At 43.8% G+C, this 26590-nt stretch overlaps 1 protein-coding gene and 1 long non-coding RNA gene across 2 annotated transcripts in view; one reads left to right on the top strand and one right to left on the bottom strand.

Annotated features, from left to right (window-relative positions):
* The window catches only part of LOC138737314 (glutamate receptor ionotropic, delta-1-like), a 722304-nt gene that overhangs the window by 462708 nt on the left and 233006 nt on the right, over positions 1-26590 (top strand). The gene's annotated exons all lie outside the window — the stretch shown is intronic.
* LOC138737551 (uncharacterized) lies at positions 17219-24999 on the bottom strand. The gene is made up of 3 exons (XR_011341015.1): positions 24728-24999; positions 21072-21247; positions 17219-17407 (listed from the first exon to the last, which is right to left on the bottom strand). It is a non-coding gene; the product is annotated as an uncharacterized lncRNA (long non-coding RNA).

The following is a 26590-nucleotide window of genomic DNA, read 5'->3' as shown; positions in this document are numbered from 1 at the left end:
CCATCAGGTATTTATGCAGTGGATTCCCAAATGTAATTGCTCAACATATTTTAAAAAATCTCTCACTGGTGCTCTTTTTTTTCAAATCCATCTTCCATGATTATCGGTTGTGAATTTGTGATATGCAGGTGGAATCAATTTTACCTAATTGATCAGTTCAATCCTCCTTGTGATCTTGAACAGCTCCATTAACCTTGTCTGGAAGAAAACAACCCCATTTTCCTCCAAGTCCTTGGAATTTGGCCACGGACAAGCAATAATCTTGTTGAATATTGTAACAAGTGAAAAAGGTAAAACGGGCTTACTATCCCACCACGGTAACTGGACTCCCCGTCTCTGGGACTGTTCTGGTGAATCTCTCCAAGGCTAACATCAGTAGTAGTAGGAAAATTAGAGCCGTTGTCATACCCACACTCCTGTTCGGCTCCGAATCATGGGTCCTCTGCCGGCATCACGTACGGCTCCTAGAACGCTTCCATCAGCGTTGTCTCCGCTCCATCCTCAACATTCATTGGAGCAACTTCATCACCGACATCAAAGTACTCGAGATGGCAGAGGCCAACAGCATCGAATCCACGCTGCTGAAGATCAAACTGCGCTGGGTAGGTCACATCTCCAGAATGGAGGACCATCGCCTTCCCAAGATCGTGTTATATGGCGAGCTCTCCACTCGCCACCGAGACAGAGGTGCACCAAAGAAGAGGTACAATGACTACTTAAAGAAATCTCTTGGCGCCTGCCACATTGACCACCGCCAGTGGGCTGATATCGCCAACAACTGTGCATCTTGGCGCCTCACAGTTCGGCGGGCAGCAACCTCCTTTGAAGAAGACCGCAGAGCCCACCTCACTGACAAAAGATAAAGGAGGAAAATCCCAACACCCAACCCCAACCAACCAATTTTCCCTTGCAACCGCTGCAACCGTGCCTTCCTGTCCCACATCGGACTTGTCAATCACCAACGAGCCTGCAGCAGACGTGGACATACCCCTCCATAAATCTTCATCCGCGAAGCCAAGCCAAAGAAAAGAATAGAAAAAAAATCTGAAGGATGGGATTAATGATCAGATGGAAAAGCAGACGCTAGCCAGAGACATCCAATGTGATTTAATCAAAGCACATAGATTCTGATTAATGTGACTGAAGTTTTTGAAAAGGTAGCAAAGTGAATTAATTAGGGCAGTGTTGGAGGTTAACATGGACTCAATGAAGACATTTGTCTAACTCTCACTGAGCCAAAATGTCAAGGTTCATGCAATGCAGAATGTATTGTTAAATTGGATACCAAATTGGCTTGGCAGGAAGAGACAGTCTTTACGTTTGAATGCCGATATTCCACTGGGATCGGTACTGGGCCCCTTTGCAGTTTCTAATATTCATGAATGGTTTGGATGTGGATGATGGAAGAAGGATTATTCAAGTTTACTGATGACATCAAGGTTGATGGAATTGTTTATGGTTGTTGTAGAGCACTGCCTTGAAGAACTGTGTGAAAATTAGCCTTGATGTTTTGGACAATATTGATCTCTTAATCAACATAACTGAAACACAGATTATCTACTGCAATTACAGCACTGTTTAGGAAACTTATTTTGTACATTTTTGGCTGCCCATGTGTCCCATAATTCAACAATGAAAGGCCTTGGGATATCATCAATAATTCGATAGAGGCAGATTAGAAGGGAAAGTATATTTCAGTGAATGACCTTGTTAATGTAAGAAAGCAAATAGATGAACATTGATATAAATTGATAGCTAACCAAAGGCACTAAGCAATCATTTTCATATTTCTCCGTGACACAGGGGAGGCCATTTCAGCTCACAGCGGAATCCCATTCCCCAGTACTTTTTCGTGGTGTGGATGGTGTGGAAGTGTACGGTACAGGAGGGGGGGGGAGATAGATCAGCTCTTTGAGTGGTGTCACACCAACAGCCTTGCACTCAACATTAGCAAAATCAAGGAGATGATTGTGGACTTCAGGAGAAAGGAGAAAGTCAAGGGAATATGATCCAGTTCTCATCAAGGACTCAGTAGTGGAGAAGGTCAAATTCCTGGGTGTCAACATCTCCGAGGATCTGTCCTGGAGACTCCACGTTGATGTAATAACAAAGAAGGCTCGGCAGCAGCTATATTTTTTGAGATTTGGTATGTCACCGAAGACTCTTGAAAACTTCAGCAGGTGACATTGGAGAGCATTCTGGCTGGTTGCATCACTGCCTGGTATGGAGGCGCCAACTCTCAGGTCAAGAAAAAACTCCCAGAGAGTTGTTAACTTGGCCTGTGACATCACAGGTGCCAGGCTTCACTCCATCAAGGCCATCTACATGAGACGGTTTCTGAAAAGAGCAGCCTCTATCGTCAAAGACCCCGACCACCCAGGCCATGCCTTCTTCACTCTGCTACCATCAGGGTAAAGGTACAGGAGCCTAAAGACAAGTGCTCAAGGACAGCTTCTTCTCCACTCCCATCAGATTCCTGAATAAAGATACTGCCTTACTTTTTGTGCACTATTATTTTTTTTATATAATTATTGTTGTAAGATGGTTCATATTCTGAATACTTGCCCTGTGATGTTGCTGCAAAACTCTGAATTTCATGACAATAAATTCCAATTCTATGTCTAATTCCGGTAATCTTGGGTTACAAGGTGATGCTGATGTGTTAATGAAATAGCAGGTGGAGTTTCAGATAAATTATATATTTAGGGAGTACTAGTGAGGCCAGGACATACGCAATGAATGGTAGGGTCTTGGGGATATTGAGGTACAGAGGTTTATGAGTCCAAAGATCTTTGAATAACATGGTTAAGAAAGCACATCGGATCCTGGGCGAATTGGGCAAGACATGGACTACTGGAGGAGAGATGTTAAGCTCCAACTTTCCACAACATTGGTTAAACCTCTGATGACATCCTGTCACCACACTGCAGCAAGGATTTGAAAGCACTAATTGTGACAATAATTTTGTGTTCACCAAAGTACAAATCCAAATGTATTTTTGAGATTGTGAGTTGAGGATCAAACATTCTTGAAAAACAAAGGGTTCAGTACTTGTTACCTTTGTCAAATGGTTTGATTTACATGGTCTCAACTAAAACAAAGTGCATTTTTAGAGTGCCTATAACAGTGGTTCTCAACCTTTTTCTTTCTACTCGCATACGACTTTTAAGTAATCCCGATGCCATAGTGCTCTGTGCTTAGTAAGGGATTGCTTAAGGTGGTGTGTGGGTGCAAAGATAAAGTTTGAAACCCACTGTTTTAGTCGTACCTCATTGACTCATTATGTGCACGGTTTCAAAATGCCAAAGGAAATGGGCCATTGACAATTTTTCTCAAGCGAAATATCTCAGTAACAATTGGGTCAAGAACAGTGATTCTCAACCTTCCCTTCCCACTCACATCCCACCTTAACCGATCCCTTACTAATCACAGAGCACCAATGGCATAGGGATTACTTAAAAGTGGGATGTGAGTGGAAAGAAAAATGTTGAGAACCACTGGTAAAAATATAAGGAGTCTCTGAAGGTTCACAGAAGAATAATGAGGCAAGCCTTTCAAGGAGAGTGATCAGATGACCAATTTTTTTCTTTTCCTCCACTGTACTGACAAACCATCTGACAATTTAGAGCAAGCGAGAGGGTCATAGAGGAGGTGGTTGAAATAGAGGTGGGTGTTGTCAATCTTCAAGTGAAAACTCAGGCTTTTTTTTTGCTCTACAAGGTTATGGAACTTCATCCTCAGAAAACCTTTCTATCTTCTTGTGATTGCTGGTTTGACTCGAAGCAGTTGGTGTACTATTCCAACAATTCACTTTGAACTCATGGAGCTAGCTGAGGGAATAATGCCATCCTTTCGTGAACCTAGAATCCGGAGCACAATTAAGTAGGACTGTTGGACATTGAATATCCTCCTTTCACAGGAGTGATGAATCTTGTCTTTGGCATGACCTCTTTATACAGAAAACTGTGAGGCTTATTTCTAATATCCATGAATGATTTGGATGTGGATGTTGGAGTCAGGAGGGTAATCCTGTATTGGTGCATGAGGCTGGACTTGCTATCTCGTGCAAAATTAGATTGAAAGATGGAGAAATTGTTGAAAAAGTAGTGGACACAGCCCAGGACTTCACAGGCAAAATCTCGCCACCATCGAGAAAACCTACAGGGAACGCTGCCGTCGGAGAACAGCAGCAATCATCATGGATCCACACCACCCAGCACATGCTCTGTTCTTGTTGCTGCCCTCAGGAAAGAGGTGTGGATGCCTCAAGACTTGTATCATCAGGTTCAGGAATAGTTGCTACCCCTGCACCATCAGACTCCTCAATGACAAACTCAATCAGAGTCGCATTAAATGATTCTTGCTTTGCATATTATTCATTACTGAATTTTTTTGTATTGCACAATCAGTCTGTTTACATTTCTTCCTTTGTTGACATTTATCTTTTTTGCCTACGTATCTTTCTTGAGTTAAAACACAATGCTGGAGAAACTCAGCAGGTCAAAAAGTGTGCTTTATCTTTGGCTTGGCTTCGCGGACGAAGATTTATGGAGGGGGTTAAAAGTCCACGTCAGCTTCAGGCTCGTTTGTGGCTGACAAGTCCGATGCGGGACAGGCAGACACAGTTGCAGCGGTTGCAGGGGAAAATTGGTTGGTTGGGGTTGGGTGTTGGGTTTTTCCTCCTTTGCCTTTTGTCAGTGAGGTGGGCTCTGCGGTCTTCTTCAAAGGAGGTTGCTGCCCGCCAAACTGTGAGGCGCCAAGATGCACGGTTTGAGGCGTTATCAGCCCACTGGCGGTGGTCAATGTGGCAGGCACCAAGAGATTTCTTTAGGCAATCCTTGTACCTTTTCTTTGGTGCACCTCTGTCACGGTGGCCAGTGGAGAGCTCGCCATATAACACGATCTTGGGAAGGCAATGGTCCTCCATTTTGGAGACGTGACCCATCCAGCGCAGCTGGATCTTCAGCAGCATGGACTCGATGCTGTCGACCTCTGCCATCTCGAGTACTTCGACGTTAGGGATGAAAGCGCTCCAATGGATGTTGAGGATGGAGCGGAGACAACGCTGGTGGAAGCTTTCTAGGAGCCGTAGGTGGTGCCGGTAGAGGACCCATGATTCGGAGCCGAACAGGAGTGTGGGTATGACAACGGCTCTGTATACGCTTATCTTTGTGAGGTTTTTCAGTTGGTTGTTTTTCCAGACTCTTTTGTGTAGTCTTCCAAAGGCGCTATTTGCCTTGGCGAGTCTGTTGTCTATCTCATTGTCGATCCTTGCATCTGATGAAATGGTGCAGCCGAGATAGGTAAACTGGTTGACCGTTTTGAGTTTTGTGTGCCCGATGGAGATGTGCGGGGGCTGGTAGTCATGGTGGGGAGTTGGCTGATGGAGGACCTCAGATACAAAACCAACATTTCAGGTATGAGCCTGCATCAGGGTGTACAGCTTTTTAAATTTTTATTAAATTAAATCAGACATACAGCACTGTAACAGGCCAATTCGTCCTCATTTAATCCCATTAACCTACACTGCAGTATGTTTTTGAAGGGTGGGAGGAAACCGGAGCCCCTGGAGAAAACCCATGCAGATGCGGGGAGAACATACAAACTCCTTACAAACAGTGCTGAATTTGAACCCAGGTCCAGTCCTGATCACCGGCACTATAAAGGCGTTGCACTTACCGCTACACCAACCGTGCCACCCATACCTTTTCTGCCTGGCCTGTGGAAAAGAGAATCTCAGGGTTGTATGTGATGTCATACATGAACTCTGACAATAAATCTGAACTTTGATATAGAAATAGGCTGGGTAAAAATGACAAGAATTATTTGATCTACGAACCATCAATACCAGTATTGCCTCGCTGTTCCCATTAGGTAATTTGTCTGTGGTAGTCAACAGGCACACCTAATATGTAACATGCAAACAGGAAATGAATATGAAACTTACTGCCATTATGTTTTCTCCTGCTGTCTGCACACCACAGAACCTAAATGAGGAATTGTTCATTTTCATTAGAACCGAGGGCCCTCAGTAACACTGTGTCCTGCTGCTTGTGACATTATCTCCCTCTGTGAGTTTCTGGTGAATGTGTTATTCATCTCTGTGAACTTCTTGCCTGTTCTGTTCACAAGTGGCTGCAGTATTGTAAAATGTGTTCCGCTCAAAGCTTGCTGTACTAGGTCTTTTGCTGAATCCAAATGGAGATTTGTGAAACCTGGAGAAATTTGTAAGTCCACAATGTATCATCTTTTGAGTTTTGTTCAAAGACCTTGCAATGCTTCTTATCTGTTAATAGGATTGTCAGTTTGACCAGGATTGAATGAAATAATAATGAGGTTTGTAATGGAGTCACATTCTGAGACCCTGGAATGTATAGTTCAGTGATATTTGAATGTTTGCTACGATTGACCTATGATAAGAAAACACATCATACAAAATTACATTTTTGATTTAGAAAATAACCAATCATAGAAAAACATTCATCCATAAGAAATTTCAATGTTTGTTTTAAACTACAGTATTTCCAAAATAAATAAATCAGTTCATTCTCAAGATTTCCAGTAATCAGGTTTGGGAATCTCAGCTGATTTCTACCGCTGCAGTTGAATGGGGACCCTATGTCGACACATCAGCTAGAGAGAGATCACAACTCCTGAATTCATCGATCCCTTACTGGCCCCTTGAGAGATAGACACATAGATAGATTAAGAGAGTGGGCAAGGGGTCTGGCAGATGGAGTACAATGTTGATAAATGTGAGGTTATCCACTTTGGAAAGAAAAATGGAAGATCAGATTGTAATCAGAATATTATTTAAATGGAAAGAGGTTACAGTGTGTTACGATGCAAAAGGACTTGGGAGTACTTGTACATGAATCGCAAAAGGTTGATTTGCAGGTGCAGCAGGTGATCAAGAAGGCAAATGGAATGTTGGCCTTCATTGCTCGAGGGATGGAATTTAAGACCGGGAGGATATGTTTGCAACTGTGCAAGATTCTGGTGAGGCTGCATCTGGAGTATTGAGTACAGTCCTGGTCTCCCTACTTGAGAAAGGATGTACTGGCTTTGGAGGCGGTGCAGAGGAGGTTCGCCAGGTTGATTCCAGAGATGAGGGTATTAGCCTATGAGGAGTAATTGATTTGTCTGGGACTGCACTCGCTGGAATTCAGAAGGATGAGCGAGGATCTTATAGAAACGTATAAAATTATGAAAGGCATAGATAAGATAGAGGTTGGTAAGTTGTTTCCATTGGTGAGAGGGACCAGAATTAGGGGGACATAGCCTCAAGATTCAAGGACAAGGAGGAAAACTGCTTTTCCCAGAGGGTGGAATTCACTACCTATTGAAGCAGCGGAGGCTGCCTCAGTAAATATATTTAGAGACATGGTTGGATAGATTTTTACATAGTAGGGGAATTAAGGGATATGGGGAAAAGGCAGATGGGTCGCGATGAGCCTATCATCAGATCAACCATGATCTCATGGAAGGCAGACCAGGCTCAACAGGCCGGATGGCCACCTTCTGCTCCTATTTCTTATGTTCCTATTTTCTTATGGCCCATCTCACCCTCCCCACACTCTTATTTATACTGGTTATCAGCCTTCTCATCAAACAGCCGATGAAGGGTTTGGACCCAAAAAGTCAACAAAATCGACCCAAAAAAGGCGGCACAGTTAGCACAATGCTGTTACACAGCCAGCGACCAGAACCAGGATTCAAATCTCGCACTATCTGCAAGGAGTTTGTACGTTCTCCCAGTTTCCTCCACGAGGCTCTGGTTTCTGCCAACTGTTCAACCTGCTGAGTTCCTCTTGCAATATTATACTTTGCCCCTGATTCCAGCATCCACAATTTCTTTAATCTGTCATTAGTGAGTTATTCTGTTTACCAAGGTCTTGGCAATGCTTTGTGGGAAAGGAACCAAATACACAGAGTGTAAAATTGCCAACTGTTATCACTCGTGACTGATGTCACTAATTTTCGAGAACAAATTTACACAGTGATTTCCAAGATCAAGGAGGAAAATGCATTTTTCAGCTGATGCTCTGTTAGATCAAGGTATACTTATTTGCACATCAATTTATCTACATCAAACAATAACTTTCTCAAATTAACACAAATATTTTAAAGATCAACATTCATTACAAGATTTGGTTTGATCGGTTTTGCCTCCTTACTTTATACAGTGGCAGTAAGTCAAACATTTGACCTCCATCTGCAGCATTCCTGAGAATTTTATGCCGGACTCAGTATTAAACTATTAAAGACCAAGCTCCCTGGAGTAATGGTTACAACATTGGGTTTCTGGGTTCAAGGAATCCCAATCTGACATATTCATAACATTTCTGGGGTATTTTTAGCTGTTTGTTTTATTCGTCTTTCACTAAGAGATCCACAGTTTACCAGTAAACCGCACTTCCTCGAAAAGCCTGCATATATGGCACCTGTCTATTCACAGGCTTTGATCGTACTTCCAACTCCACTTGTATCTTTCCCTCTCACCTTTGATTTTCTAATTTCGTGTCCCCTCATTTGTGCAATCTTGGACACTGCTTTTTCTTATTTAATCTTTTGGTTTTCTCTGAACGACGCCCACACCATGGCCACCTTCCCGTTAATACTGTCTCTGATGTCTCCACTGTCAGACTACTTCCTTCATGTTACTCACCATCAGCACTCCACAGTTCTATCAGAGCTTTCTAACCATGGAGTTTTCTTCCGAGACCATCTCTTTGCGCAATTAGTCACACAAGTCGAGTAAGCGACGTTATGGAAGCGGCATGTTTAATCTTGCAACACCACTCTGTTACAGCCCCAGCGTTTGGGACTGGGGTTTAATTCCGCTGTCTGTAAGGAGTTTGTATATTCTCCCCATGTCTGCATGGGTTTTATCCCACCATGCAAAACTTACTGGGAGCCGCAGGTCAACTGGGTGTAATCAGGCGGCACAGGTTCTTGAACAAAAAGGGACTGTTATTGTACTGTATATATATATATATGTATGTATTTATATATATATATATATATATATATATATGTATGTATATATATATATCCATACCTGCTGCTTTGCCACTTTTCAGTTGTTCGATTGCCTTATATGTCTCATCCAGGGTGGGAACCTCATCCAGCTCTAGCCTTAGGGGCTGTTGAGGGAGCTGGAGCAGGGCGGAATCTTGGACTGAGCGGTTGGTACTGAAAAGAGATTGGAAGTGTTCTGACCATCGGTTGAGGATGGAGATCTTGTCGCTGAGGAGGACTTTGCCGTCTGAGCTGCGCAGCGGGCTTTGGACTTGGGGTGAGGGGCCGTACACAGCCTTTAGAGCCTCGTAGAAACCCCTGAAGTCGCCAATGTCCGCGCTGAGCTGTGTTCGTTTGGCGAGGCTAGTCCACCACTCATTTTGGATCTCCCGGAGTTTGCGCTGAAGATGGCTGCATGCGCGACGGAAGGCTTGTTTCTTCTCTGGACAGGACGGCTTTGTAAGGTGAGCCTGGTGGGCAGCTCGCTTCTTTGCCAGCAGCTCCTGGATTTCCTGGCTGTTTTCGTCAAACCAGTCTGGAAGGCTGGCGGCAAAACTCTGCATGCCAAACTGCATGAGTTTTTCAAGCTTTGTTGGGACCAAGGTAAACTGCCTCAGGATCTTCGTGATGCCACCATCATCACCCTGTACAAAAACAAAGGCGAGAAATCAGACTGCTCAAACTACAGGGGAATCACGTTGCTCTCCATTGCAGGCAAAATCTTCGCTAGGATTCTACTAAATAGAATAATACCTAGTGTCGCTGAGAATATTCTCCCAGAATCACAGTGCGGCTTTCGCGCTAACAGAGGAACCACTGACATGGTCTTTGCCCTCAGACAGCTCCAAGAAAAGTGTAGAGAACAAAACAAAGGACTCTACATCACCTTTGTTGACCTCACCAAAGCCTTCGACACCGTGAGCAGGAAAGGGCTTTGGCAAATACTGGAGCGCATCGGATGTCCCCCAAAGTTCCTCAACATGATTGTCCAACTGCACGAAAACCAACAAGGTCGGGTCAGATACAGCAATGAGCTCTCTGAACCCTTCTCCATTAACAATGGCGTGAAGCAAGGCTGTGTTCTCGCACCAACCCTCTTTTCAATCTTCTTCAGCATGATGCTGAGCCAAGCCATGAAGGACCCCAACAATGAAGACGCTGTTTACATCCGGTACCGCACGGATGGCAGTCTCTTCAATCTGAGGCGCCTGCAAGCTCACACCAAGACACAAGAGAAACTTGTCCGTGAACTACTCTTTGCAGATGATGCCGCTTTAGTTGCCCATTCAGAGCCAGCTCTTCAGCGCTTGACGTCCTGCTTTGCGGAAACTGCCAAAATGTTTGGCCTGGAAGTCAGCCTGAAGAAAACTGAGGTCCTCCATCAGCCAGCTCCCCACCATGACTACCAGCCCCCCCACATCTCCATCGGGCACACAAAACTCAAAACGGTCAACCAGTTTACCTATCTCGGCTGCACCATTTCATCAGATGCAAGGATCGACAATGAGATAGACAACAGACTCGCCAAGGCAAATAGCGCCTTTGGAAGACTACACAAAAGAGTCTGGAAAAACAACCAACTGAAAAACCTCACAAAGATAAGCGTATACAGAGCCGTTGTCATACCCACACTCCTGTTCGGCTCCGAATCATGGGTCCTCTACCGGCACCACCTACGGCTCCTAGAACGCTTCCACCAGCGTTGTCTCCGCTCCATTCTCAACATCCATTGGAGCGCTCACACCCCTAACGTCGAGGTACTCGAGATGGCAGAGGTCGACAGCATCGAGTCCACGCTGCTGAAGATCCAGCTGCGCTGGATGGGTCACGTCTCCAGAATGGAGGACCATCGCCTTCCCAAGATCGTATTATATGGCGAGCTCTCCACTGGCCACCGTGACAGAGGTGCACCAAAGAAAAGGTACAAGGACTGCCTAAAGAAATCTCTTGGTGCCTGCCACATTGACCACCGCCAGTGGGCTGATAACGCCTCAAACCGTGCATCTTGGCGCCTCACAGTTTGGCGGGCAGCAGCCTCCTTTGAAGAAGACCGCAGAGCCCACCTCACTGACAAAAGGCAAAGGAGGAAAAACCCAACACCCAACCCCAACCAACCAATTTTCCCTTGCAACCGCTGCAATCGTGTCTGCCTGTCCCGCATCGGACTGGTCAGCCACAAACGAGCCTGCAGCTGACGTGGACTTTTTACCCCCTCCATAAATCTTCGTCCGCGAAGCCAAGCCAAAGAAAAAAAAAAATATATATATATATATATATATATATATGTATGTGTATATATATATATGTGTGTATGTATATATATATATTTATGTATGTATATATATATGTATATATATTTATATATATATATATATGTGTGTGTATATATATATATATATATATATATATATACACACTGTATACTGAATTGTACTATATTTAACTATGATCAGGATTTGCAAATCCTGAAAGCTAGTTTTTGGCAGGTATTGTTTTCTGTCCATTGGATACTCTTCTTCATTCAATGACTGAAACCTGTAGACAGTAATTCACATGGCATCAGGGAGCTGATGGTATCAAGTGGCATTACAAATCCATGTAGAGTAAAGCTGGTGTTGACGAGAGGATATTCCAGATGCTGCAGCCACTTGCTGGCACAGAGCAGAGACCTTGCTTCTCCTGGGAACTTCTCTCTCCCAGGAGGCCAAGAGGTCCACAGAAAAAATCACAGTGGAAGACAAAAAGATACGGCTGTGGAGATGAATTTGGAGCACACTGGTTTCAGTCCAAACCATCAACAACCCAAGCACTAGATCTAAACCTGACACGATGAATGAAAAAGGCGGCGGTGCTGTTAACGCCACCACCACTGCTGGTGTAGCCCTGAGAGCGTGGAGACGTGACATTCTTCTGTTGGGTTGAACCACCCAGTCCTAATGCTGGTGGCTCTCTCTTAACTATCTTTCACTTAATTTTGATTATAAAGCAATTGTGGAGTGTTCAGTGTAAATAACAGATTAAATCATTAAAAAACATACAGAAATCATTAGACAGATCCACAATTCATAAACAATTAATGATTTTATCCCGATTAAAGAGAAATCCAAACCCCATCCCTACTTTATCAATGTTGTATGATAATAAGTGTACTTAATACTTAAAATGAAAACATAGAGATAAAAAGTCAAGCATTATATCATATTAAAGACGAAGAAAATGATTCTTAAATGGGCCCCACAGCATTTGGAATCTTATGCTTGAATTATTAATTGAATAATGAATCTTTACCAACATGGCATGATATCTCTCAGCCACTGAGCATGAGTGGGCAGGGCAGCATCCCTCCAACAAAGTAATATTGCTCGCCAAGCCAAAAGAGAAGAAGGGATAGAGTTGGACATTTAATCGAAGTCAAAAGAACATCATCCCGTTGTTCCAAACAGAGCAACCATAGGATTTGGTTCTATATTTATGTTAACAATTAAAGATAAAATATGGAAGACATCTCTCCAGTATTTTTCCAGACTAGGGCAAGTCCAGAGCATATAAATTAAAGAAGCCTCTCCTTTCTCACATCTATTGCAACAAGAATTTATATCTGGATTAAAAACGTGATAATTTAACTTTAAATTGTAGGTAACAATGGTGAGCACATGAGTTAATGACCAACTTAAGAATTAAATCCCAAACTTCCATCTGATATGGAAAGGTTTAAATCCTCCCCAGGCATTTTTAATTTTAAATAATGGGGCCTGTCTTAAACTTATCATAAATTAGAGATATTAAACAGGAAGGCTGCAAACCAAAAATCTCATCCACCAAGTCCGCATTAGGACCATACAGGCTTTAGATCAGGTGACGGAGGTTTTAAGCTAAAATCCAGCAACCACGGGTCTCTGCCCAAGATGGCAGCACCTGTGCTCAGCAGCGGCCTCGAGGGGTTGCAGACCCCAGGGGTCAGTGGACAACCGTAGGGCAGCGGAAACGGGGAGAACACTCATCTGCGCCCCCCCCCTCCCCCACCCTGCTGAGAAGGATAGGCAGAGGAGAGGCTGTACAGGACAGTGACCACAGTGGCGGACCAGCGAGGGGCTCAGCAGCTGAGGGGCCCAAAAAGGCTGCGGTCGACATGCAGTCAGGGGAACCTCAATGGTCTGCAGGCTACGGGCGACTGGCTCTGGAAACCAGAAATCAGAGCAGGAATTTGAGAGGATGCTGAGGGCAAGAAGAGCTCTGAAAAGGCTTGGACACTGAAGGCATCAGAGGATTGGATCTGGAACTCAGGTTGCCAATGGATTGAACAGGTGTCTGTGTGGTTCAAAGGCTGTGGGAGCGCTGGAAACGAATCCACGAACACTCAGTGACTCTGAAGGAACTCTCTTTTTCTTTTGATCTCTTACTGTAAGGGGGTCCGGTCGACACTTCAAGATTTAAGATTAAGATAAAACAGAAAATGTGATATTACACAAAATCGAAAGGCAAAGATTTGCGATCAGCAAAAATTGCCCAATGCCCCTTCCAGCCAGAGAAAAAGAAGCAAGATGCATCCCCATTCACCCACGCCCCCCTCCCCCGAGTCACTGAGTGTTCATGGCTTCCCCTCCAGTGTTCCTGCAGCTTCCTCAGCCACACAGCCTTCAGTCTAAACATCAGTAACCTGAGCTCAAGATCCAAGCCTGACATGATCAGGAAGCCTCCAGCACCCTCGCATCCAGATTCCAATTCCTGGTACCCCTTCAGCCAGACTTCACACTTGATCTTAGCCAAACGGCTGAGAAGCGACCCCCTTCAGCCATTCTTGAGTTTGTTTTTGGCAGTCCACAGCCTGGTGTGAGTCCCCTTGACTGGACCCTCAACCTGTGTGGGTTCTGTCGGACTCTGGCTTTACCTTACCCTTAATTTAGTCTATGTGTCGTCTGAGTCCAGCGTGTTCGTTAAATGAATTGATAGGAGAAGGTATTCGGTTCAACAATCAGTTTATTACACAGCACAAGAATAAAGCTTAACAGAGCTCTGGTTCAGTCGTTAGTTCATAGGTTACCTGCACAGTGAGCTATTCCCCAAGACTGACCTCTACTGTCCAGTCTCTACAGTTAATATAGCTCAACCTTATCATACAGAACAAAAATTGGCTTCCTTTGCTAGATTTCTTGCATAAGATTTATCAGAAGTAATTTCCTGCTCTGCAGATATCTGGGGTGTAGAGCTCCCATCTTAATCCTCAAGGCCAGAATATCCTGTTGTTTTGATCAGAAATCAATTCGTACCCAAGATATTTCTAAGTATTTCTTTGTTCTCATCTGGCCATATTCTTCTGTTCTACTCAACACCTCCTTCTGTCTTAGCCTTCTAACTGAGTTAGTTTCCATTCTCTTTGTTTCTGACAATCTCTGTCAGGATTCTCTTTGTTCTTGTCTGGCCATCCTCTCCTGTGCTCATCAACACCTCCTTTTGCTATTCCTACTAAATTGTTTCATACATATTCTCTCTTTTGTATTTTGGGAGCAGGCAATTCTAAACCTACTGTAATCAGCCAACTTTGCTACATACTGTGGCTGCCCCTTACTTACATTACTCTTTCCCTTCACCATGAGGTAAATATTAAATTGTTACATAGTTCTGGATTCATGTATACAAACTGAATAGTACATAAGCATATATTCTACATATTTTCTATGATTAATTAACCCCTAGGTTCCAACAGTTCCTTGCCTTGAATCATCAATAATCCATCGCCCATGTGCTCTTCAGCCGCAAGTCCCCTCACTGGTCCGCTGCCAAGGCCACCGTCCCATGGGTCATCTCCTCTGCTTCTCCTTTTCAAACAGGGATGTGCTCACGCCCATATACTGGTGCCCTGAGATCCCTAATGGCCACTGCTGAGCACAGGCGCTGCCATCTTCGTCCCAGCCCCCATAGTCACAGGATTTTAAAGAAACTGCCGTCAGCTCCTTTAACAGGCTGACTAAAGACCGCTCAGAGTTGACAACAGTTGGACTGGGTGGTTGGACATAGCAGGGGGAGCACTGAGACTTCACTTCCCATTTTATTTTACGTCAGGCAGAAGGAAATTTTGTGCAATACGACAATAAAGGAGGTGGATGCAACATAATGAGGTGGATGCTTCAGATTATTTTGTTCCAAATCAAAGAAACACATCCCTGTTTCAATTATCTTTTTCTCACTTAATGAGGTATTCCCATCTTCACTAAGGCATGGGGCAAGCTTGCTGAAAAGCATCTTATCAAATTGACACAGGGGATATCTTATTTGCAGTCTCTTTTGCAAATTGTCAGATAATTCCTTGTAGCTGATAGTTTAATATCAAATTTATTATTCTTATCCATTTTTTTGAGTATTCCATGGAATGATAGCAAAATGAATTACTGACCTTGTCATTTTCAAAACGAGTACAAAGGTGTACATGTATTTATGTACTCTGCTTCCTTTCATTGCTGCAAGATGCCCCAAAACATTTTACAGTGAACAGACCACATTTGAAGTGTAACCTCTTTAATTATGTAGAAAGCCTGACAAGCAAAACAAATCCTCCCCAATTGCAAAGCTTATAATTAGCAGTTAATTGGCAGCAATGTTTTGAGAGGTTGGTCATGGCCAGAATTAACTTGAGTGAAACATGAAAATGTGCAGACGCTGTGATTGTTGTAAAGACTCACAGAGTTGCTGGAGGAACTCAGCCGGTCTCACAGCAACTAGAGGAGGTAAAGATATATCACTGATGTTTCAGGCCTGAGCTCTTCTTCAAGGTATAAGCAAAGAACAGGAAGGCCAGAATAAAGAGACTGATGGCTGGCCGGGGGGAGGAGTCCAGACCAACAAAAGGTGTTAATTAGATACAATAAGAGAAGAGGTAAAAATTGATTTTGGCTCTGTGAAAGGAGACAGAGGGAAAAGGGAGACCGAGCTGAGACAGGGGAAAGAAGGGGCGGGGGGGGGGGGTGGTGTAGTTTAACAGAAACCGGAGAAATCGATCTTAATGCCATCAGGTTGGAGAGTGTCCATTAGGAAATTGAGATGTTGTTCCTCTAATTTATCAGTTGTCTCAGTCTGGCAATGCTTGAGATCATGGACAGACATGTCAGCAAGGGAATGGGTCAGGGAATTGAATTGGGTGGCACTGGGAGATCCATGATATTGCAGTGAACATGACAATAAACCTGATTCTGATTAATTTGCTTTAAATAATAATGTTAATTGAAGGACAAATATTAGCTAGGTCACCAGGAATTACTCTTCTTCGAAATAGTACTGGATATTTAGCTTCCCCCTGAGAAATCGAACATAAGATCTTGTCAGAAATGTAGCACTTGACCTCAGAGCTGCATTGAAGTTTCAGCCTGAATTTACAGCAAGTCTTTGGGAAAGGAGTTTCACCTTCCAGTGAAAAGTTGTTAGCCAAAAGGCCAAGTTGAGCATTTTGTAATGCAATGAGTTGGAGTCAATGACTCTTTCTTCTGCACTTACTGTCAACCTTGATGTCCAACAGTAAGTGGTTTGGTTTCGATTGGATTACCGATGTGGCATATCAGCAAAATTCAAGCACACAGTGATGTTACAGGCAAACCTTCTATTGATGGAAACCACTAGAAGGTAGTGATTCATCCGTTGCTATGTATAGTCAAACAGGAGCCAAATGTGGCTATTCAGGAAATGTAGCAAATCAAGCAGCTGATTGACACGAGGAACTGCCACATTCATGCACATAAAACCATGTGTGGTATTCATTTAGCCATGATGTTTTACTTATGTTTGGGACAAAGACACTTTTTTATTTTATTTGACCCTATGCCACACAATTTTAAATTTGTAATCAAATAATTCACATCTTGGCGCCTCACAGTTCGGCAGGCAGCAACCTCCTTTGAAGAAGACCGCAGAGCCCACCTCACTAACAAAAGACAAAGGAGGAAAAACCCAACACCCAACCCCAACCAACCAATTTTCCCTTGCAACCGCTGCAACCGTGTCTGCCTGTCCCGCATCGGACTTGTCAGCCACAAACGAGCCTGCAGCTGACGAGGACATTACCCCTCCCTTAATCTTCGTCCGCGAAGCCAAGCCAAAGAAGAAAAAAAGAGTTACAGTGCGTATCATAGATTTTACTCAATATTATTTGGTTTGACTGTGCACAAATTGAAACACATTTTATACATCGTTCCCTCATTTCAGGGCACCAACATGTTTAGGACCTTTGGCTTCACAGGTGTTTGAGAGTGCTCAGATATGTTTAATTGGTGCATGAGTGCAGGTATAAGAGAGCTAAGGTTGTTTCTAAGATTTTGATCACCTTTAAAGTCTGTAGTTCCCATTTTTGAACACAAGGACCAGAGTTGTGCCAATGGAAGTCAAAGTAGCCATTGTGAGGCTGAAAAAACAAGAATAAAACAATAAGAGACATTGTCCAAACCTTAGGATCAACAATATCAACATTTTGAACATCATTAAGAAGAAAGAACATTCTGGTGAACTCTTCTCATCTCTCCACCTCTCCCAACTTCATTTGTGCAGTATCCTCTCACCTCGCACCCCCCCCCCCTTTTATTTGCCATCTTCCCTTCCCAATATAATCTCAAACAAGGTTCACAATCTGAAATTCTGACTGTCCATTTCTTTCCATATACGTTGCCTGAACTTCCCATCATTCATCATTCAATCAATCTGCAGTTCTTGCATTCTCTCGTGAGATAAGGATTAATCACTGCTCAAAGTTTAAGGTTTTATTGAGTTTTATCAAGTTCATTCAGCAATTGTTAATGATTCATTGACAATTTTTGATTATCCAGGCATTTTTTGGGTTGCAAGCACCACACCTTCTTTCAACTAATAGATGACAGAAATTGGATTGTTGGCTTTCACATTTGCAGGAAGAATATCCTTGAAGATGCCATGGAAAATCAGAGCTAATTGGAGGCACCATGTTAGGGATTTTTTTTTTTTAAACCAGTTTCTTGCTATTGCAGTAACTTGATTGATTTTCCTGCTCTGATGTTGCATTTGTTGCGAAAAGGAAGGCCTGCTGTTCACTGAGTGTTGTTATAATTGACAATTTGTAAAACTATAAGCAAACCTGAATGTTCTTTGTTCATTGAAGTGCAATGGATTGATTCTGTGTGCCAATGAATGTGCTGCAATAGGCAAAGAAACTCGATTGAAAGGCAAAACTGGGCAGGTATTTGAGGGTCAAAGACAAAATGATCAAGTCAATAGAGCAAGGGGAATTGTGGAACTGTTTTCAGAGGTTCTACTTGACACTGAAAGGACACTACACATTTGTACATTGGCTGGAGAATACTCATTTCCTTGAGACATAGGTTGGGAGCTGTTGTGTTCACAATAGGTTTGACAAGTTCAAAGAGAATTAAGGCTGGTCATATGTTATTAACAAATAGTGGGCTTGATTTACACACACTCACCCAGACCTACCCCGAATTATACACATATAACTTCACATCCGGTGCAAATAAATCATTGCTTAACATTCTGTACTCCCGATTGGGAATACAAGGGTTAAACACACAATGCCTACCGTGCTTCTCTATCTCTAGCAACCACAGCACACTAATAAACAGCAAATTAATTACAACTAACAAGTATATGAAATGAACCTGTCTCCAGTATCACCTGTAGCTTGGGATCCAGGATGGGCCCATTGCAGTCAAAGGTATCTATGCAGCAGCGAGAAAGGTGCAGGGGGGGAGAGAAAGAAAGAAGGAAAAGACAGACTCCACGTGCTGCTTTTTCAATACAGGGCCCATCCACATGACATGCGAGGACCAATTACATGTCAGCTGCAAGGGCCAAACAAGCATCAGCCTTTTGGCAGAAGTGACTTCCGACTAGGTTCCAGCCAGAGATGTCACATTACTCTCCACAATCCACACTCCCACCAGGTTCCAGATGCAGAGATCACATGACCCTCCACAATCCACATCACAGGAGGAGACTCTATTAGATGACTGTTAAAAGCAACCTCATTCTGTTAATTTCAATGAAAGAGCATCATTATGCTCTTCTGAACTCTTCTCCATACAGTGTGGGAAAACCTTCTCCAGAGTAATTTTGAGAAATCAGTGAATAGACAAAAGTTTATTTTGATGAAGTTGTCACAAGTTGATTTGAGGAGCACTTTTGAACTGTGCCTAACAGCCACAGGGATCAGTAATGGGGATGAGCACATGATAAGTGTTGCTAATGTTACAGAGTCCAGAGGACCCCAAAAACCAGCAGCATTAGATAAGCTCCACAACACAGGGTAACTTAAATAAAAGTAGTTTTTAATTATATTTGCTCAAGAAAACATAATTAAACATTAACTTATTACTTAACCTACTGACTTAACCTACCTAACCTACTTAATCCCCCCTCTAATACTAAGCGCGGGTGTGTGCAATGTATATTTAAGATTAGAAAAGTTATTTGGATTACAGTCCAATTTCACTGGTTGCAGGCAATTCTTGTAATGTGCACAGAAGTTAACATCAACAAAGTTCACCAGGCTTTGGTATTTAACAGGAGGGTTCTTGCTGGTTTTCAGAGAGAGATTGCTTTTCCAAGACATCTGCAACTGATCCATTCTCAATCAGTCTTGCTGACGAAACTTGCCCCCTTCAGGGTTCTCCAGATGATCCTCTTTCTTTCAGGTCACCTTTTAGACCGCCAGCCTTCTCCTTTGACCAGACAGTCTATCAAAGTTTGCTAGCTTTCCCTCTGGAACTCCTCTCTCTGTTTCACATCCTCCCTCTGTGAGAGCTGCTGAATGCTGCTGCTTTGTTGCTCCTCTGCAAAAGTTCTGCAAATATTCTGTGATTTAAAATGTGTGTGTATGTCTGTGTGTGTGCAAGCTACCCTAGCAATTCATCCAAAGCCAGCTCAAAATACTCTGTCACACTAAATTCTTTCATTGAGGTCACCAGTGATTCCCAATATATTACCTCTGACCACAAGATCCAATTACCATGTTTACTAGTTGAGCTGCATTATTATATAGCTGTGAAAGTCTGCAGACATTGAGATTGTAGTAAAAGCACAGGAATGCTGGAGAAATTCAGCCAGTCTCACAGCATCCACAGGAGGTGAGATATATAACTGATGCATTGGGCCTGAGCCCTTTTTCAAGGTATGGAAAAACCAGTCAGTGTCTGAATAAAAGAAATGGCAGGGGGAGGAGTGCAGACAAAAGGTGATCATTGGATATGGAGAAAAGGCCAGGAGAGAGAAGAGGTGAGAATTGAAAGGGGGGAGGGAGTTAGAGTCAACACAGAGCTGACAGAAAGATGACAGAGGGAAAAGGGGAGAGAGAGGGACAGGAAAGGAGACATGGGGCTGGGGAGTCCAATGGAAACCAGAGGTCAAGTGTTAATGTTGGAGGATGCCCAGGCAAGATAAGAGGTGTTGTTTCTCTAATCTGCGCACAAAAGAAAATAATGTGTGCACAAAAGATCAAATCTTAACTAAATTCATTACTTCATTGAATAGAATCATATTGTATTATATTAATGGTTGTACACTGACAAAAGGCAAAGGAGGAAAAACCCAACACCCAACCCCAACCAACCAATTTTCCCCTGCAGCCGCTGCAACCGTGTCTCCCTGTCCCGCATCGGACTTGTCAGCCACAAACGAGCCTGCAGCTGACGTGGACTTTTACCCCCTCCATAAATCTTCGTCCGCGAAGCCAAGCCAAAGAAGACAAAGAGAACATATATTGTATTATATTAGCGCATGTCAATACAATTTTATTAGCCACGAAGATCAAGGTTCAATCTCATTGTCATGAAATAAAAACGGTGTCATATTACACAAAATTGCTTTTGCCTGCTGTAAGACAGACAGGTTCACCATCGGCTGAAATTGCTTGAAGCACCTCAGCAAGAGAGTTCCCCATGTGTTCGTGGATTCAGCGCCAGCATTCCCGCAGCCTTTGCAGCCACAGTCCAAACCATACCAACCCAAGCTCCAGATCCGAACCTCCGACATGATCAGGAACCCTTCAGCGCCCTCAGCACCCCCTCACACCCCAGTTCCAATACCTGGTATCCTGTCAGCCAGTCTCCAACAGTCCACAGCCTGGAGTGAGTCCCTTGATCGCAATCGCTGGCAACCCGCTGCCTCCGTGGGTTCCTTGCCTTGACTTACCAGCAGTCGCTTCTCCTTCCCAGGCAGGGAGTGGTCTCCCCGTTTTCTGATGCCCTGCGCCACTCCTCTGCTGGAGAGAGGAGACATAGGCTGGGCCAAAATGATCTTGAAACAATTTCAAGTTGACATTTGCACAAGCATTCAGTGCTCACCTACTTTTGTCACAGGAAAAAATTTGCATAACATACTATTTTTGCGCACACTGACTCCTAAAATTAGAGGGAAATTTGTCTGCGGCTGGCCCCAGACCCTGCCATTATTTTTATTTAGGTGCTACCTGGTTTTTGTCATAACTTGAAGAAGCGGTCAGCCTGAAACATCAGTAATATATCTTTACCTCCTCTGGGCAGTATGAGACCTGTTGAGTTACTCCAGCACGTATGTGTTTTTAATTACAATATTTAATAATCTTGTGATGAAAGGTGGCAGGGGTGCAGAGTGATTGAGGGGGGTGGGGTAATCCTTGGAAACATTGGGCTCTCTTTTGGGATTGTTTCCTGACAGGTTACAGCACACCTTCCATTTTATTCATTCATTTTCTTCCATCCACCCTTCCTTCTGGCTCTACATACAACATTCTACTGGAAGCTGATTTATATTTCTCCTCGTACTTTGGTCGAGACGAACACTGGAGACCTTTGGTCATTCACTATCGTGACAAAATTCTCAGCCAGCAGCAGAAAGCAAAGCAGGTTTCACTCGCCATTGAGTCAAGGAATGCAGCATGGTTAGGGTAGCAGTTAGCGCAACGCTGTTACAGCACCAGCGACCCGGATTCGCATCCCGTGCTGTCTGTAGGAGTTTGTACATACTCCTTATGTCTGCATGGGTTTCCTCCGGGTGCTCCATTTTCCTCCTGTTGTTCAGAACTTACCGGGGGTGTCAAGGACTCGTAGGCCGGAAGGGCCTTTTACAGTGCTGTATTTCTAACTCAGCAGGTCAAATAGTGGACTTTATACAGCAAAGACAAAAATACATAACCAACGTTTCGGGCTTGATCCTTTCATCAAAATGTCGGCAGGTGTCTAATCCAATGAGTAGGGGTATTGAATGAGCTATTTTCATGCAATTGGATGGAGAATAGTGCCATGAATTTTATGTTCTTTGCATTGGGCCATGAGGTTTATTATATTCACCTTGACAGTCTGATTTAACATTGCAAGAAGCTCCACCATTACAGATTTCTTTTCACAGAGCCTACCCCTGCTCTTATTTCTCATGGTAGATTATGCAACACCTGGGGAGGCAGATATGTGATTCATTCCTTCAGAATAGATCAGTGTATAACACATCCCCTCTCCCCTTTCACACTGCCAAATAACATGTTTGACCATCCCCTCTCCCCTTTCACACTGCCAAATAACGTGTTTGAACAAGTGGGTCACTTCCTGGCAGTGTGAATGCTCCCAAACAGGTGTGGGGAGGGGGGGTGGTGGGGGGGTTTAAAATCAACCAGGCTCTGATACTTGATAGGGGGCTGTATTAGAGCCCAGCCGAGTTGACTCGGCTACAGTGTGAATGGCCAACCTGCTCAATTGGGTATCATTAGTGATGTTAGTGCCTGCATGTGTGCGTCAGTCTGGTAGTTTTAATATCAGTGCAGTTGTACTTCACTGGGTGGCCAATGGGGCTGTCAGCGTGTGGCCAGTGGAGCTGTCATGGTGGCCAGTAAGGCTGTCAAAGGGAGGCCAACGGGGTTGTCAGCTCACTGCCGGTGGGGCTGTCACAGGGCGGCCGGCTGGCGGGGCTGTCAGCACACACCCGCAGAGGTGACAGAGGGTGGCCGGTGGGGCTGTCATAGGGCGGGCGGCTGGCGGGGCTGTCAGCGCTCAGCTGGTGGAGCAGTAAATCATATCAAGATTACTTATAATACCTAATACAATGTAAATACTATGTAAATAGTTGTTATCTTCTATTGTTTTGGGAATAATGACAAGCTGGTCTGTGGGTTTGTCCTAAGTTTGAACAGCCTGAAGCCCATTGCAGTAGATTTTCCCATGGTCTTTTATACATTGATCGCGTGTGTGCTTTATTCCCGCTACGATTTCACTGCCCTGCGAGTACGTAATAACTCACTCGTGACGTTACTACTGGAGGGATCCCCCATCCCCTTAGATCCATGATATCCACGAGGGACTTCATGGTGCAGTGTGAATGGCTCTTCCAGTACAGTAACACAGGTCGTTTACTCACCTATTTAGTGAGTTGCCAGTGTGAAAGCTCTGGGAGCTTTTCCTTTTGACTGAACCATCGAGGGAAGCTGAGAGACCAGCTGAGTCCTCATGCCACATATCCCATTGTTGGTGAGGATGTCTGTTCACCAGCTCCCTGGCTTAGGAAACTGCTGGCAAACAGTGTGGAACACAAAAGCCTGCAGATGTTGTGATTGTCGTAAAACATACAGAGTTGCTGGGGGATCTCAGTCAGTCTTGCAGCGTTTGTAGGAGGGAGGTAAGGATATATCACCGACGTTTCAGGCCTGAGCCCTTCTTCAAGGAATAAGCAAAGAACAGGAAGATGTCAGAATGAAGAGACTGAACACTGACTGGGAGGGGGGGTGGGTGTGGAGGAGTCCAGTTCAACAAAAGGTGTGAATATGATAAGAGGAGATGAAAATTGATTCTGCCTCTGTGAAAGGAGACAGAGGGAAAAGGGAGACAGAGCTAGGGGTAAAAGCAACAAGGGGAAGAAGAAGAAGGGGAGTGGTTTGTTGGAAACCAGAGAAGTTGATGTTAACGTCATCCAGATGGAGGATGGCCAGATGGAAAATGAGTTGTTGATCCTCCAATTTGTACGAGGTCTCAGTCGGCAGTGCATGAGGCCATGGACAGACATGTCAGCAAGGGAATGGGACAAAGAATTGAAATGGGTGGCCACTGGGAGATCTGCAATATTGTAGTGCTTAACCAAGTGACCTCCCAGTCTGTTCCAGTCTCTCTGATGTAGAGGAGACTACAACGGGAGTACCAGATACAGAAAATGACCCCTGCAGATTCAAAAGTTGAATGTTGAATCACTTGGATAGACTCTTTGTAGCCCCGAATGGTGATTGGGTTGGGTGGGGGGGGGTGCCTTTGGGCACAAGTGGAGCATCTCCTACTGAATTAACTTGCACCGAGGAAAGAAATGGAGTCACTACAATTTGCCTGCTGCCACCATCGTTCCACAGCAGATGCCATCTCGCCGGCTCTCCTCTCAACCTTCACCTGCACATCTGTCAAATGATACATATCAGTGGGAAAAATTATTTGATTTTTTTTCTCATTCACAAAACTTTTAAATGGTGCAAACCAGAACCTAATCGTTGTTGGAACTCAGACCCCTGTGCTGAGATACCTATGATTTCCCATGTATGTATAGTCAAAAAATGGTAACCAGCAAAGCTCTGAAGTGCACTGTTGAAAATGCCTGAGAGTTTCTGAATGACTTTGAACAACTTAAGTGAGCCATTTGATCATCTTAGGGGAGAGGAGATTGCAAACAAACTACTGTAGGTCTCATACTTGAAATATACCAAGTAGGTTGGCAGTAAATTTATAAAGCTACATACCAGCCGACTTGTGGGCAGGTCTGTCACAAAAGCTGTTAAGGTGGTGTTGCTTCTTCCCAGGAGAAGGTATGCAATTCATCTATGTACACTTGTATTACATCAGATTTCATTCATACTGCACTTGTTATAAATTAATCCTTCAAATTGATAAATGGGTAGAAAAGTGCAATTTAGCAAATTCGATCAGAGTGTAAAGACATTTTACCGTGTAAATAATTTGTTATGCAGGTTTTGTTTCAATGGGGATTAAGACTAAAACAGCACCCTGAAGAATTCTTGAAGCAAAATGAACCATGATCATATTTCCTTTGTTCTCCAGATACAAATCCTTTTGACAAAAGAAAATAAATGTTTCCATGGTTACAGCAGGGATCACTTTGGTCCACAGCAGTTGTGAACAATTTTAGGTGTTTTCTGCCGCTTATTTTCAGCAAGAACAATTTTTCAGTATTTTGTGAACTGTGTAAATGGATAGCTCCTTCACCAAGGCATGAAGACTGTCTGGCTTTCCACTGTACAGTCTGATTTTATAATATTCAGACTGAAAGCAGTATCAGTCATAAAGATTCTTTCATTAACGGCACAGAGATAAGTGTGCTTGTGTGTGTAGAGTATGTGTTTAAATCCATGTCTGATGCTTCAGGTTTAGAAAAGATAGGTCAGGTAGTTCAGACCAAAAATGGGAGGTGTGCTCAGGCTGCCAGTGGAAGTCACATTAACAAGGGATTGTGAGTAAATCCAATCATCAGGTGCTAATCACCAGGAGTGCCCGAGCCTGCCCCATATTGTCAGTATCAAATAACCTTCCAATCTTAAAAAAACAAGGTTGCAATTCTGCGCAAGTAGTCATATCTCAATGTGATGTGAGACATGCACCGTGTATTGTGTTTTTTCCCTCTCTCTGTAGTAAATCAGCAGCTCTATCTTTCCGATTTTGTCCAACACAAACATCATCCTGATTGGTCTGGAACCTTGATAACATTTATAAAAGTACAAAGACCAAGGAATATAAATGATCAGAGGCGACAGCTCTTGAAAATCTGAAAAGCAAACTGAAAATGCCACAAGCATTCAGCATCTGACCAGAGAGTCTTAGTTGATATTTCAGTCTTGTAATCTCAAATTGAATTGTTTATTGTCAAATATACCTAACATATATAGCCTTGTCCCTCCACTCCGTCCTGTCCCATCCTAATGATGCCTTATTCACCAGGCTGCTGTTCATTGACTTCAACTCGGCATTTAATACGATAATTCCCCAGAGGCTGGTGGAGAAGCTGTCCTTGATGGGACTCAACACCCCTCTCTATAACTGGCTTCTGGACTTCCTAACAGAAAGACAACAGCAGCTGTTGACCTCGTCAGCCACAACAATGAGTCTCACCACAGAGAAGGGGTGGAAAGTCATGTGAATTGTGCAAGAATAACAACCTGGACAAGACAAAAAGAACGATTGTGAACTTCAGGAGGACCAGGGACGACCACCCTCCATTGTACATTGATAGCTCATTAGTGGAGAGAGTGGAGAGCACCAGGTTTATTGGCATCCACTGAAGAAGTTACCTCTCCTGGACACACAACATCTTGTCAGGAAGGCACAACAGCAACTGCACTTCCTGAGAAGACTGAGACAAGCAAGAGGCCACCATCCTCCCAACTGCTGCACCACAGTGTGGTACGGTTGCTGTAGAGCACTGGATCGGAGGTCAATTCTCAGGGCATAAGTGCAGCAGAGAGGATCACTGGGGTCTCCTTCCTGTCCCCACCAGGCCTCAATCAACATAATCTACCAGGATTATTGTCAGTGAAGGCTCCTACCACCCAGCACATAGCGTCTTCCACCTACTCGTGTCCGGAAAGAGA

This window comes from Narcine bancroftii, chromosome 6, assembly GCF_036971445.1.
Source record: "Narcine bancroftii isolate sNarBan1 chromosome 6, sNarBan1.hap1, whole genome shotgun sequence".
Lineage (NCBI taxonomy): Eukaryota > Metazoa > Chordata > Chondrichthyes > Torpediniformes > Narcinidae > Narcine > Narcine bancroftii.
Note: the sequence above shows the minus strand (reverse complement) of the source record. Positions and strands in the feature narration are given on the sequence as shown.